Source organism: Lampetra planeri, chromosome 42 (genome assembly GCF_965212315.1).
Source record: "Lampetra planeri chromosome 42, kcLamPlan1.2.h2, whole genome shotgun sequence".
Taxonomy (NCBI): domain Eukaryota; kingdom Metazoa; phylum Chordata; class Hyperoartia; order Petromyzontiformes; family Petromyzontidae; genus Lampetra; species Lampetra planeri.
In genome coordinates this window covers 7,420,008-7,432,075 of record NC_136148.1, presented here as the reverse complement: position 1 = coordinate 7,432,075, position 12,068 = coordinate 7,420,008, and positions in this window count along the sequence as shown.

Genomic DNA, 12,068 nt, shown 5'->3' with positions numbered 1-12,068 from the left:
ATTAGAGGCTTACTGCCACACGGAATAAAATTGAGCTGGTTGCTAAGTTAAGCACCCTACAACTCAAAAGGGAAGCAGCTGCTGCAATGGCCCAGGCAGAGGTGCTCGAGGCAGCAGCCAACCTGGATAAGGAAGAGAATTGGAGTGAGTTTGGCACTCAGAAACCTGTCAAGGACCGTGATCAACTCACCAGAAAAAATATTTTGAACTGGTCTGAACAATGCATCAATGCTCCTCCACCAAACCATACTGAACAAAGGGTGGACGTTCAGGCATTGCCATCTCCACTCCGAATGAACATGAATGCTGTCTACAGGAATGGTGGAAATGCATATCCCGCTCTGGCAGTTAGTCGCCAACTCAGCGTCGCGCACGTGGGGTCAGACGTGGATGCACCAAGTCAGACCCACATTCCAGACAGTCACATAAGGGGATCCAACCAACGTGATCGAAACCCTTTGGGCCCACAGTCCAACGCCATTGCAAATGACGGCATGCAAGGCAATACAGCCAATAATGCCGCCTCACAAGCGCCAGTATGGACACACCCTGGATCAGCAGGACTAGGAGACTTTGCTAGGTACCTGGCTCACCGTGAACTAATCAACACAGGACTCGTTAAGTTTGATGACCACTCTGAGAACTATTGAGCCTGGAAATCTACCTTCAGGAATGCAATCCGAAATGCAGACATCTCTGCAAGTGAAGAACTCGACCTGTTGGTGAAATGGTTAGGAAATGAATCTGCAGAGTACGCAAAGAGGATCCGGTCAGCAAACATTGACGACCCCGCCTCAAGCCTGCATGCGGTGTGGGAGAGGCTCGAGGAGTGCTATGGTAGCCCAGAAACCATTGAGAAGGCTCTCTTCAAGAAGTTGCAGAACTTTCCAAAAATCTCTGGTCGAGACAATAAAAGGTTACGGGAGCTTGGAGATCTTTTGATGGTGCTTGAATCAGCCCAGGCTGATCCCTACTTACCAGGTCTCATTTTCTTGAATACCTACCATGGCGTGAACCCCATCGTAGAGAAATTGCCATTTGACGTGCAGGAAAAATGGAGAACAGCGGGTTCAAGATACAAGTCAGAGCATCAGGTTGCATTCCCCCCATTCTCTTTTTTCTCAAAGTTTATCCGCAACCTGGCTAAGACTAGAAATGACCCGAGTTTCATGTTTGGCACCACGGGGATTTCCAGTCCAGATCTCCCAAAAATGGAAAGGACAACGGCGAAACGAGGAACAGCGAGAGTGCCAATTTCTGTACACAAGACTGAGGTCTCTCCTGCGACATTCGCAAACTCCGTCCAGGCAACCACCACAAAGAAAAAGATAGAGGATCCAGAGAAGCAATGCCCATTGCATGATAAACCTCACTCCCTCCAGAAATGCCGTGAGTTCAGGAGGAAGCCATTGGAAGAGCGGAAGAACATGCTGAAAGAATTTGGAGTGTGCTTCAAATGCTGTGCTTCTACTAACCACCTTGCAAGGAATTGCAAGGCAGATATCAAGTGCGAGGAATGTGGCAGCGACAAACACGCAACTGCTCTGCACACATTTTACTCGAAACCCAGTAGCACTAAGGCTTCCGATCCCGAAGCAGAGCACAGCGGGGAGCAAGGCGAGACCGCCGCACTCACTTCGTCAATCACAACCAAATGCACAGAAGTCTGTGGAGAAGGCTTCAAAGGAAGGTCTTGCTCAAAGATATGCCTCGTCCGAGTCTATCCCAAAGGACATCCTGAAAGGGCAGTAAGGATGTACGCCATAATGGACGACCAGAGCAACAGGTCTTTGGCAAGGTCAGAGTTCTTTGATCAGCTAAGTGTAGGTGGGAATTCCTTTCCATACACGCTCAGAACATGCTCAGGACTGATGGAGACAGCGGGAAGAAGAGCGAGCGGCCTCATGGTGGAAACCATAGATAGCACCATGAAGCAAGCCCTTCCTACGGTGACAGAGTGCAACGAGATACCGGACGACAGGAGTGAGATTCCCACGCCCGAAGTTGCACGTCACCACCCACACCTGAAACCCATAGCAGAGTTCATCCCGCCATTGGATCACGCGGCACAGATTTTACTTCTGCTCGGCAGGGACATGCTGAGAGTCCACAAGGTTCGCGACCAACGCAATGGACCTCACGACGCTCCCTACGCCCAGAGACTCGATCTAGGATGGGTCATCGTGGGTGACGTTTGTCTCGATGGGACCCACAAACCAGACCACATTAGCACATTCAGAACGAGTGTGCTCATGAATGGACGCACGTCGCTCTTCAAATCGTGCCCCAACCACTTCACGCTGAAAGAGAAACTCGGCGAGAGAAGTCAAGGCTGTACCATGCAGGCCGACGAAGGAACCTCTATGCTGAAAGATGATGTTGGACATACGGTGTTCGTGACAACGAAGGACGATGACAAACCTGCTCCATCGCTAGAGGATAAAGAATTCTTGAAAATAATGGACAGAGAGTTCTTCCAAGATGAGTCAAACAGTTGGGTTGCCCCTCTGCCATTTCGTAATCCCAGACGCCAGCTACCCAACAATAGAGAGCAAGCCCTCTCACGGCTCAACTCATTCGGCCGCACCTTGGACAAGAAAACAGAGATGAAGAAACATTTTGTGTCCTTCATGAAAAACATATTTGACAGTGGTCACGCTGAAGCAGCCCCTCCTCTAGAAGAAGGACAGGAATGCTGGTACTTACCAATATTTGGCGTGTATCACCCAAAGAAGCCGGATCAGATCAGAGTGGTGTTCGATTCCAGTGCTCAATTTAATGGCATTTCCTTGAACAACGTAATGCTCACTGGACCTGACTTGAACAACAGTCTCCTAGGGTTACTCATCCGTTTCAGAAAGGAGTCAGTCGTCGTAACCGCCGACATTCAACAAATGTTCCACTGTTTCATTGTCCGAGAAGACGACAGAAATGACCTCAGGTTTCTGTGGTACCGCAATAACAACGTCGATGATCGAATTGTTGAATACAGAATGAAGGTGCATGTCTTCGGCAACAGCCCATCCCCAGCGGTAGCCACCTATGGACTTAGGAGGACCGCGCAGGCAGGAGAAGGGGAATATGGGAAAGACGCCAAGCGATTTGTAGAGCGAGATTTCTACGTTGACGATGCACTTAAATCAATGCCCACGGCCTCAGAAGCCATCGATCTGCTCCAAAGGACGCAAGGAATGTTAGCAACTGCTAACCTGAGACTTCACAAAATAGCGTCCAGCAGCGCAGAGGTGATAAAAGCGTTTCCTTCCGACGATCGTTCAAAAGACTTGAAAGACTTGGACCTTAACGTCGACACACCATCAATCCAACGCAGCCTTGGACTGAGTTGGGACCTGAAAGCGGATACGTTCACGTTCCGAGTATCAATTGGAGAGAAACCTTACACGCGACGAGGCATCTTGTCAATGGTAAACAGCCTGTACGATCCATTGGGATTTGTAGCGCCGGTTACCATTCAAGGCCGTTGGATACTCAGAGACCTTTGTGCTGATACACAAGACTGGGATAGCCCATTGCCAGAGGAACGGCGACAAGAATGGGAAACTTGGAGAAATTCCTTACAGGCACTTGAGCAGCTGCAGATTCCTCGTCGCTACACGCCCACATCCCTTTCCGTAACCCAACGGAAGGAGTTACATGTGTTTGCAGATGCTTCTATGATGGCCGTAGCAGCTGTAGCTTACCTAAAAACCACAAGCGCAGAAGGGATCCAGCATGTTGGGTTCATATTGGGCAAAGCCAAACTGGCCCCACAACCGGACCATACCATCCCAAGGCATGAGCTGTGTGGAGCGGTTCTTGCTACAGAGGTGGCGGAACTGATCTTAGACGAATTTGACGTCAAACTGGACGCGGTCAAGTTCTACACGGACAGTAAGGTCGTACTAGGCTACATAAACAACCAAACCAGAAGGTTCTACACCTACATCAGCAACCGGGTGGAGCGCATCAGGAGATCGACGCAGCCGGAGCAATGGAATTACGTTCCAACTGACCAGAATCCAGCAGATCTCGCAACTAGGTCCGTCTCTGCATCTCTGCTGAATCAAACCATCTGGCTGACGGGTCCAGCGTTCCTGTTACGACGTGACGTTGGCCCATGTACTACCAAGGAGACCTTTGGACTCTTAGAGCCCGAGTCCGACAAGGAGATTCGTCCTCTAGTGACAACTTTTGTAACAAATGTGGGACCAAGAAGTCCACTGAGTCCACACCATTTTGAACATTTCTCGAAATGGACGACGCTCGTGCGAGCGATAGCACATTTAACGCATATTGCAGACTGCTTCCATCGCCCAATGAGAGGCACCACTGGTAGCTGCAATGGATGGCATCACTGCACAGTGCCACGCACTGAAGACGAGCTTTCCAGAGCAAGGAAATCAATCTTCCGCTGTGTGCAACAGGCAGCTTATGCAAGTGAGATCAAGGCCATTAACAAGGGAGAAGACCTTCCTAGGGTCAGCACCCTCAGGAAGCTAAACCCCGGGATGGACAAAGACGACTTGCTCAGGATCGGTGGTCGGCTAGGGAATGCAAAATTAGATGAGAATGAACGAAACCCCCTCATAATCCCAAGCCAGAGCCACATCGCAATCTTACTCGTGCGCCACTACCACGAGAAGGTCAAGCACCAAGGTCGGCACTTCACAGAAGGAGCAATCCGATCTGCAGGGCTGTGGATCGTTGGAGCAAAGAGGTGCATCGCCAACACAATCCACAAGTTTATCCGGTGTCGCAAGCTACGTGGAAAACAGGAAGAACAGAAAATGGCAGACCTCCCAGCCGATCGACTCAGTGTGGAACCTCCCTTCACCTCTGTAGGGATTGACGTGTTCGGACCGTGGACAGTCATCTCCCGCCGCACCAGAGGAGGGCTCGCGAACAGCAAACGTTGGGCAGTGCTGTTCACCTGTATGAGTACACGAGCAGTGCACATCGAAGTCATCGAGTCCATGGACTCTTCGAGCTTTATAAATGCACTCCGGAGGTTCTTCGCCATCAGAGGGCCAGCCAAGCAACTCCGTTCTGATTGTGGAACCAATTTCATAGGAGCATGTAAAGAGCTTAAGATCAATACGGAGAATGTCGAAGATTATTCTGTCAGGAAATACCTTAGTGACCAAGGCTGCACATGGATCTTCAATCCTCCCCACTCTTCGCACATGGGTGGAGCCTGGGAACGCATGATCGGGATTGCTCGATGCATTCTCGACTCCATGCTATGTGATGTCGGGTCCACACGGCTCTCTCACGAGGTCTTGACCACTCTCATGGCCGAGGTCTCAGCCATAATTAACTCAAGACTCCTGATCCCCGTCTCAACGGACCCGGAGTCACCATTCATCTTGACTCCTGCTACACTTCTTACCCAGAAGACAGATGTGCTCACAGCACCTACCGAGGAGGCCAGCACTGCAGACCTCTACAGACGTCAATGGAGACAAGTGCAGAGCTTCGCGAACACGTTCTGGCGTCGCTGGAAAAACGAGTACCTTACGACACTCCAAGTGCGCAACAAGTGGCAGTCTAATAGACCAGACATCCAAGAAGGCGACCTCGTCCTACTGAAGGACAACCAAGCCAAACGGAATGAGTGGCCAATGGGCCGCATCCTCAAGTCGATTCCAAGTGCCGATGGAAAAGTTCAAAAGGTCGAGGTTATGATTGCGAAGCAAGGAGTCGCAAGAACTTTCATCAGGCCCATAGTCGAGATAGTACTACTTCTCTCTCGCAAAGATATGGACAAATAAGTCGACCCGTTGAAGTTGTTATACACTTGTTTATGAGATAGGAAATAAATGGTGGTATCTCCTAGATACCAGACGGGGAGTGTCTTGCCTCATGGCAGATGTGGAGCGTGCGTTCACAGGAAGTTCCTGTTTTTTTATGCTAATGTTGGTCACGTGACCAGGAAGTGACCATGTTAGATTTCCACTGTACCACGCGGGCGTCAGCCATTACACAGATAAGTCAAGATGGCGGCATGCATCGCATCTCAGTGAGACCACAGCCGCACTTGTCCATTGTGGGAGCTTAAGAAGCATTATCTGTAAGTTGTTTATATTCCTATAATATTGGAAATGCTGTTGTAATGTTGGAATGACCGTTATAGCAATGTAAATGCCTTTATGGTGCCGTTAAGTTGTTGTAGTAAATACGAGGCCTAGTTAGTAACGAAGCCTGTGACTTTCCTTATTGTGGATGTTACTTGTGATTTAGTAGGTCGAGTCAGACTTGTGCCTATGTTGCGATCCTGAGAGTGATGACGAAGTATCTCATCCACAGGTTAGTGTTAAGTGTAATGCAGTACATTTGGGGTGCAGTGGGATGAATACACTATGTGCCTGTATGCCACGCACCAGCTTGTGCCTTTGTCTAGTTGTTCAGGGGTAATGTGGGGGCCTGGTCCTTCCAGGATCTATTGTTATCTGAGACAATGTTCTGATGCTGTGGTGTTCATTGTGTGGGTGTTTCCGAATTATAAACAGATGCTGTATCTGTGTTTTCTCACCAGTTTTACCTGTTACAATCAATAAATGACGATCGGAGTTGGACGGTCATCCTGGCTCCGAGGGTTTATTGAACACATGGTTATCTACTCGACTAGCGGTGCAACGCAGCGCACGGCGAGGCTGAGATAGGCATCATCGTCGAGGGCAGCGAAAACGCCTCCCCCGTCGTCTCCGTGCGTTTCATTTCGGACGGAGTCTTCCTCCGAGCTCCGCTTGACCCCCCACCCCTGCACATGGCCCTTGCGAGTCGCCGCTATTTTCCAGTGACATTCCAGCAGGAAAGAAAGTGACGGCGCAGGAGCGGCTCACGTCAACCCGCCCGGGACTCCACAAGCTCGTTGGCAGCATGGTGTGTGGGAAAATCACCCAACGTGTACTGAGCTGCGAGGTCACAGTCTTGGTCAAATGAACGCCACAGCCAGTGCCATCAATGCAGCCCGACACCGGTACCTTGGGGTGCCTCGGCGGCGAGATGCCATCTGCCTCGCCTGGTATACAGGTCGTGGGTACGATCCTGACCCTGAAGCCTATATATTTGGAGCTTGCATGTTCTCCTTGTGATCTCGTGGATTTTACTCCGGGTCCTCCGATTTTTCTGTCCACATTTAGAAACATCATTTTAGAGTATTTGGCTGCTATAAATTTCCATGTGATAAGCCAATTCGGTGAGCTATCATTTGTGGCCAGATCGCTCCTAAAAATAGCTATATAGATAGCTCAGTGGGCCTTACCTGGTAAAATAAAAATAGTTTAGTGTTTAGTGGAGTTTCTGATATTAATTGATGAATTAATGTTTCTTTACACCCCAAAAATATTAACATCCTTCATTTTATTTTTGATGATATATACACTACGTGCATTTTAAGAGGTAGATAGTAGTATTTTCTCTATTTTAGGTAAATGAAAAGGTTACTGCATGCTTGTAAACTGCTTACTCTCTCATCACTGTTGGTTGTAGGGCCACCTCTAGAGCGAGCTGCAAATAGCTCCAGAGAGCTCCCACCAGAGGATATTTTGGCTGCTCTTCCACGCTGGCCAGATGACTTAAATAAATGTGGAAGTACCCACACTTTAACCTACCATACGCAACCTGCCAGTCGCCTGTGTAGTCAACTCGATTACACTGCTGGGTGGACAGTCAGTGGGGGTGGGGTTTTTTAGAAACTTTATTTCAACTCCCGTGCCAGAAGATTGAACCGATGACCTCTGATTTGAAAATCCTCTGGATTGCAAATCTACTGGACATCTATGAAAAAGAGCATTATAGCCCATAAAATTCCTCCAGTATAAATACATATTCAGATTTTTTTGAAAATCTGGTGGTGCTGACTGTTATTCCATAGTGACAGCATCTCTTTGCAAAAGTAAACAACATTTTTCTGCTTCCTCTGCGATTGGGAACCCAGCAATGAGAAAACAGAGACAGGGATAGGGGACAGAAATTGGCGTCCGGAGCAACTTCCCAGCCTAAAACTCGGTGGCAGGAGACCTAGGATAAGCTGAGATTGTTTTGGCAACGATCCTGCCTAATCGTACCACTGCAACGCGGTCAATTCAGCAGGAATAGAATTACACTGCAGGGCACTGAACCCGATAAGCGCGCCATTGAACAGCTGCGGCACTGGGTGCTTTATGGTGTCTAAATGTACCTGCACAGCAGAATGGTGTGACATGGTAACGAGCCCATTATAACGGCAACCCCAATCGTGCCTGCTATGTATTGTAATTATGCTATTGCTGAGTTGTCCGCGTAAAACATTTTTTTTAGCTGTTTGTTGGTAACGATGATGGTGAAAGTTTATTTAAACTGTGCCAGTGTCCGGTTATCCACAATAACAATTAATTATATGCACGGCTAAGAGCATCATACAAAGTGATACTTATTTCAACAACCCCAGAGTGATTATGTGTTGAGTAAACTCTCGGCCAACTTATGACAGTGAATTGTGTTCTACTACAGTGGCATGTTGATGGATACAGTAGTTATGGTAATTGTGACCATTTTTTTTCCTAGGAGAATGATAATTTTAAAATATTGCATACCCTGTGTAGTAACATTATGCCGTTAAATGTTACCCATTACCTAGTGCATGCCATGTTACCATGTGCGCCAGCGTCACGCTCCACATTTTTACAAAAAAATTACACCAACATGTTTTACATTGTAATCTTCACAGCAATCAGTGCACCTACTGCAAAAGCTTGGCAGGACCCTCCTGAAAAAGTCACGACTCAGTAAGACAGTGTTCTTCATTGCAAGGCCCGCGGGTCATTGGCGGCCCCTGGGGGAAAACACCCCCATTATCATCGTGCTGTCAAACCCAACAATTGTTTCAAATGTGTGGCGGCCCTCACACATATGTCTTATCGGCGAAAGTGAAGGACACTGCAGTAAGGCTTTCCCTGTGTAAACAATCGTAATATTAATAGTAATTTAACCTCTAGCACGTGTTGCAATGCCGTATTAACATAGTTATTTTTAAAACTATGTTAGAGGAACCCTGATTTACATGTATCGGGGAGATAAAGGCACTTTGCCCACCCCAATGATCAGACGCCAGAGCCCTAGACCTGTGCTTCTCAACCTTTGTTGGCTACTGAATCCTTTGTTGAATTTTGTTTCAACCGAGTGTACTCCCTTGCCTGACTCAACATGGATCTGAGAAATAAATATATGAAGAATGAACATCGATATTTTAACGAATTGTCCGTGTTTTGAGGTAATCCTAAAGAGCTTTGCAACTGCAGAATACTAAAAAATTCAACGGAAGCTCTGCATGCATGACGTCATTTGTTTGCACCCGCTGGTTACTCTTGGAAACTACCTTGTTTACGATCAATGAGTTTACAAAGGTAATTTATATCGTTTTAGGTGACCACATGGATTAAAATTGTATCGTAGTTCATTTATAATGGCAGTTTCATTCATGATTATTCACCAATGACATATATATGATAGAAATTCATACATTTAAAAATCACCTCACGTACCCCCAGTTGAGAACCACTGCCCTAGACAACGATTATCAGGCAAGGAGGACCAGACAATGTAAAGCCACAGTGGGGAAAAATTAGTGGGAAACTTGAAGGGAATGTGAAGGACGGTTGGAAGAATGGAGGATTGGTGAGTGGAGATCGTGGGGTGGAGCAGAAGGAGCGGTGAAGAGAGGGGATAAAGGGGAGAGGGGAGTTCTGAGTGTGGAGTCTGCTGGGGCGCATGTTACCTGCTGGCTGACCTGTTGTTATCTGTGGGTCATCAATACAGATAGCTTTTTTGAACGCGCGTGAGTCCCTTCACCTGTATAGGAATACTGTCGAATAAATACTGACGTGAGGTAACGCACAAATTAACCTTATGGCGGTACCCCGGGGTACCACAGTACCCCGGCTCTCGCATAATGTCCGTGATGCAGTCATTTTTAGTCTCTGATGGTCGACGATGCGGCAATCGACTCATCTCGACGAGCTGTACACGATGCACTCTGGTGCATGCGAGCGTTCAGGGTTTTAGCGCAATCGTCCTCGCTGCGTTTCGACATCGCGGAGTAGCACTGATTTCGGATTTATTGGTACCCCCGTCGCGGAGTTAAGGACACGCCTGGATAAAATAGTGTCCCAAATTTTTAATATTTAATTTCTTCGGCCATTTTTTATTATTTGGTACCCCGGAGTACCGCCATGAGGATCAAATACTTAAGTGAAGGGAAGGGTCCCATGTGAGGATGACGTCACGATGGAAAGGCGAGAGAAGGCGGGGCAAGAGAGACAGCATGCCCCGGAAGAACAGGGTGACGTCACCAGAGCGGTCGTGACGCTTCTGGTCAGGAATTGGAGTGAGGATGTCGCGTGGAAAATAAAGGAACGTGGTGCTCCGCTGACTACGACTGGCGTTCTCATTACATCTGTATGCTCTCTACAGCACGTGTGCGGTCCCCAACCTTTTTGGCACCAGGGACCGGTTTTGTGGAAGGCAATTTTTTCACGGACGGGGGAGGGGGGGTCATCATTGGGTCTTTTCCCCTTTTCAAAGAAGCTCTCCAGCAACGTTTGTTTTTTTTTACTCATTTTGGCTAGGGTTAGCTTGTGGGCTTACCAAACTGTGACTGAGACAAGTGCACAGTGCGGGAAAGACGCGCAGACGAAAGTGGTAAATAAAATAATGGGGGCAGGCCACGCGCGGACTCACCGCTCACCTCCTGCTGTGCGGCCCGGTTCCTAACAGGCCACGGACCGGTACCGATCTGCGGCCCGGGGGTTGGGGACCCCTGCTTTAGACGAACCTTGGATCTACATCTAACAAATACACTGGCGAACAAAGCGATGTGGTTGTGGATTTGGTTTATGGTAGAGCGGGGTCGATGAGTCAAATAAGTAATTTCATGAAATAATTTATAACCAACTACCCTTTTTGTAGTTTGTTACGCTATAGAGCCCATTTTACTGGTAGGAACGAAGTGGACCAGCCTACAATAGATTATATCGTCCGTCTGTCCGACCGTCCGTCCGACCGTGTAGCAACATCGCCCCCTACTGTAAACACTTGGCATGACCCTACAAAAACCTTTAGACTCAGTGACGCTTTCCTGGCTAAACAAGTGTAACATTCCCTTATAATTCCCTCAGATAGCTTTTAATTAAAACATTTACATTTATGAGACTTTCCTGGCTAAACAAGTGTAACATTCCCTAATAATTCCCTGAGATAGCTTTTAATTAAAACTTTTAAATTTAAATTTTACTCACAGCGCCCTAAAGCCTACAGCTAGGCCTAAAGCCTCGAGCTACGCCTATCACTCTCCCTTCGTATCGTACCCCCGCGTGTGTGCAAGGGAGTTAATGTTTAACAATGTTACATTTCCTGATGCTTTTAAATAGAAAAATTTTAATTTAAAGCTTTTACATAAATAATAAAAACATTTAATTTAAAAATTAACTCACGGCGGCCTAAAGCCTACAGCTAGGCCTAAAGCCTAAAAGTAGGCCTCAACCTCTCCCTTCGTATCGTACCCCCGCGTGTGTGAAAGGGAGTTAATGTTTTACAATGTTACATTCCCTGATGTTTTTAAATAAAAACATTTACATTTAAAGCTTTTACATAAATAATTAAAACATTTAAATTACAAATTAACTCACAGCGGCCTAACGCCTACAGCTAGGCCTAAAGCCTAGAACTAGGCCTCACACTCTCCCTTCTTATCGTCCGATTCGGTGTAGCAACATCACCCCCTACTGCAAACACTTGGCAGGACCCTACAAAACCTTTAGACTCAGTGGGGCTTTCCTGGCTAAACAAATGTAATAATACATTATGTTTATATTCTTTGGTTATTCGTTCCTACCAGCCCACCCCGCAGGGACCTGTTCATAAGCGACCTGGGCACATATGATAGCTTAACTAATTGGTTTATCACGATGTAAATTTCATAGCAGCCATATATTCTAAACACGCGTTTCTAAATGTGGAGGGAACTGGAGGACCTGAAGAAAAATCCACGCGACCACGGGGAGAACATGTAAACTCCAAATATAAAGCAG